The sequence below is a fragment of the Miscanthus floridulus genome, chromosome 7, assembly GCF_019320115.1.
Source record: "Miscanthus floridulus cultivar M001 chromosome 7, ASM1932011v1, whole genome shotgun sequence".
Classification (NCBI taxonomy): Eukaryota; Viridiplantae; Streptophyta; class Magnoliopsida; order Poales; family Poaceae; genus Miscanthus; species Miscanthus floridulus.
The window spans coordinates 59,406,813-59,410,309 of record NC_089586.1 but is presented as its reverse complement, the minus strand read 5'-3'; positions in this window follow the sequence as shown (position 1 = coordinate 59,410,309).

The window sequence follows — 3,497 nt, the reverse complement described above, 5'->3', positions numbered from 1 at the left end:
GGATTGGGAGGTGACAGAACAGTGTATGGTATGAATACCATATATCTCCACTCGTGTATGATGTGTATATGGTGATGGAATACGGCATAAACCTTGTGTCAAAGATAGTAAAAATGGGATTTTATTTCATGTATATTGTCATATTACATCATTGCATATAAGCTAGCGAAAGCTACTAATTGTTTGTAAAGCACATGCAGTTTGGTGAAGCTATTGGATTTTATTGGGCTTGGTCTAATTATATTCAATTAAAATCAAATAAATCCTAAGATCAAGATTAAATGCTAGGTGCAATATGTTGGATTTAATTGGGTTTGTCCAATTTTTATTTAGCATTTAAATCAAAGGAAATTCCAAGGTCTAAGTTAATGCTAGGTGTAATTTGTTGAGTCCTTTATGTGGTGTAACTTACTGTTTGATGAGGTTAAGTGTATGATGACCATTATGTGTTGGTGGATCTTTATTAGTGGTTCATGATGTCTTAGTGGTTTCCGTTACTAGTAACAGACAATTTGTTTGTTAGTTTCATAAGTTACTGGTAACGGACAATGACATGATGCCCACTATCTCTTCATGCGCCTTGCTTTTCATCTTCATCTTCCTTTGTTGCTACATAAAAAAGGGGCACTCTTCCTCTTGTTCTCAAGAGAGAAGAGATAACTACGCCTCACCACTTCGCTGCTGTGTTCCTCCCTGCCATCCCCATCCTGGTTCCTGTGCGGACAGGAATAGGGAGAGCAGGCCTCTGAAACCGATGTTGTTCATGAGTTCATCTACTCGGGTGAAGACCGACAATAAGGTTTTTGGAGAGCATCTTCCGCGTGACTTCTCGTTCTTCATTCTTCTTTGTACTACTTTTGATGGAGGTGGTGATCGGCACTGCAACCTTACTACATGGCATCTAGTGGGACAACTACATCGACAATCGCTATGTGGACTAGCGTCAGCACTAGTGCCACTGCGTATGCTACTATTGCAACCCGTGTTGTATTTTCTATAATTCAAATCATGATCAGTATCATGTTCGTTGATTTGGTTGTGCTTAGATGGCCCTTGCACATATCTAATGTCACCAATATGTCGTTAATATTTTTTGGATTAAACTGGAACTGAAATTGCCTAATTTTCTAACACAACAGAGGTCGCATGATACGATGCTGATGGGCTTGGGTCGGACCAAACCACCACAACATGGTGCTAGGTTGGATCCTTTAGTCACTTGGGCTGATTAACAGTGGCTTGATTGTGGTTGATGGTTAGACTTGTAACAATCATGATTATGTGCAATTATTATGATTGGTTATGGTTATTGGTAACTGACGAACGTCTTCATAATGTTCAGGTTCATCCTCCACTCTTTGTCTTCCATCTCCCATGATTAAAATAGGGGTGTTTGCCTTTAGTGTCATGCGTGAACATACACATCTAGCACTATCGTTCTTCTATGGTTGTTGCTTTCTAGTTTCCCCATCCCAGCTCCTATGCGCACATGTGTTGGGAGAGAGGCCTTTGGAATCGACACCTATCTATAGTCAAACCAGGTTCCTGGGAATGCATCACCACGCGACTACTCGCACCTTCCCAACAATCATCACCAAACTTCTTCCCGGTGATCATCATCAAATGACTTCTCAACGACCAGTGGCATCTTCCTGGCGACTTTCTGGTGGCCATTTGTGGGACTACACTATAACACCCTAGGTGTTAGGCTAGCACTTTTGCACTTGTATTGCATGAGAATAAGCATCATTCATTCATACATGAGCATAAACATATGAAACATACCTTTGTTATTCTATGTTGCAACGTGTGTATGCTTTATGGTCATGCTTGTTAAGGCAAGTGGTTGATGTTTATCACTAAAACACCTTAGACACACTTAGGATGGTACATGGAACAAGTTTGGTATTCATGACATGGACCAAAACAACCCCCAAGTCATAGTTATTCTAGAAACTCCAATTTTCATGATCCTACTTTGACCAAAGTTGAACTATAGCATAGAGTGTTTGCATGATAGTGCACCCTTAATAAGGGTTGTAGCTTATCTTATGTGGAACAAACTTTATTTAAGGGTCATGAGCTAATTTAGTGCCTAACATAGTCCAAAACAGCTCCAAAGTAGCAAACAAATACTATTTTTGGAATTGGAGAATTTGCTAAGTCCTAAAGCCATTTATAGTTTCAATGTGCGTCACTTGGGAGCATTGTCACTAGCTAACCATTGAGAATTAGATGATGGTTCCTAAATCAAAGTTGGAGATCTCACATAGCTCTACATCTTTCACTAATACAATTTTTGCTAACTCGAACTAGATTAGGAGATGTAGAGTCATGAATTAGCGCTGTCAGTCGTCTGAATCGGACTTAGCCGATTTTGACGGAGGCCGTCGTGGCTGACCACGCGCAGGCCACCACCTGGTGGCCATACACCAACACCGGGCGCACTGGTCAGGCTGAAGGGGAGTGAAGAGGGTGGCGACGTCGCTGCTCCCTCCATTTCTCGCTCTCTCGCCCTAGCTCTGTCTCTCTCTCGCCCGCCAAGCAAAGCTAAGGGCAGCGCCATCGCCGTGACCCACTCTACATCCTCGACCCATTAGCGCCTTAGTTCAAGCCCAAGGTAAAGGCCTATGGCCGTTTCCACCACCACGACATCACCAGAGCGCCACCACGCTCTCGGCTCACTGTGGCCAGGCCGCTCCACTGCATATCCCGCCTTCCTATCTTTTGGTCCGTAGTTGCCTTAGGTCACTACTGCTCAGGCTAGAGCTAGGATAGATGCTACTATACCATCACACGGGAATGCACTGCCACTCCCGCCATGCTCACCATGGCCGCGAGCTTGAGCTCGCCGCGGTCAGCAGCCCCTAGGTCTCATCATCCCCCACTCAAAGATGTTTATGCATAGCCATGAACGCTAGCTCCTACCATAAAGATGGAGACCCACCTCTCGCCGCTGGTTAGCCAGAACGGAGAGCCTCGCCATGTGCGCTGGGTGTTGCCATGCCGCCATGCACGTGGTTAGGCTCCCCCACTGCTCCACCATGGCTAGATCTTGCTCTAGAACTGTGTTAGGTCACCATAGAGGTAGGACCATTCTTGTCGGAGCCTAACGTGGCCAGAGACGGCCGGGACGCCACCGCGCGACCACCGCCCTCCACCATGCTTGCTGGTGAGCTTACTTTGGTGAGCATCCGACCAAACCTAGGGTACCCCTGGGTGTGGGTTGACAAGAGGAACATGATGGTGCCTGGGGTTTCGCTAGAGACCTCGCCGTCGGTGAGCTTTTCGTCGGTCAGCGCCATCCTCTGCTCCTATGTCACTTTCAGGTGGGACCCATTAACCTACGGGCCCCTACTATCAGTAGCAGTGGGTGCACTGGATCAGGTGCACCTAGCAGCTGAGCTCGATTTGAAATTCGATTTTCTTTATTTATTATTCTAGATTTTGTCGCAAACTTCAACAATTCATATCTAGAGCTATGAGTGTCCAAATTG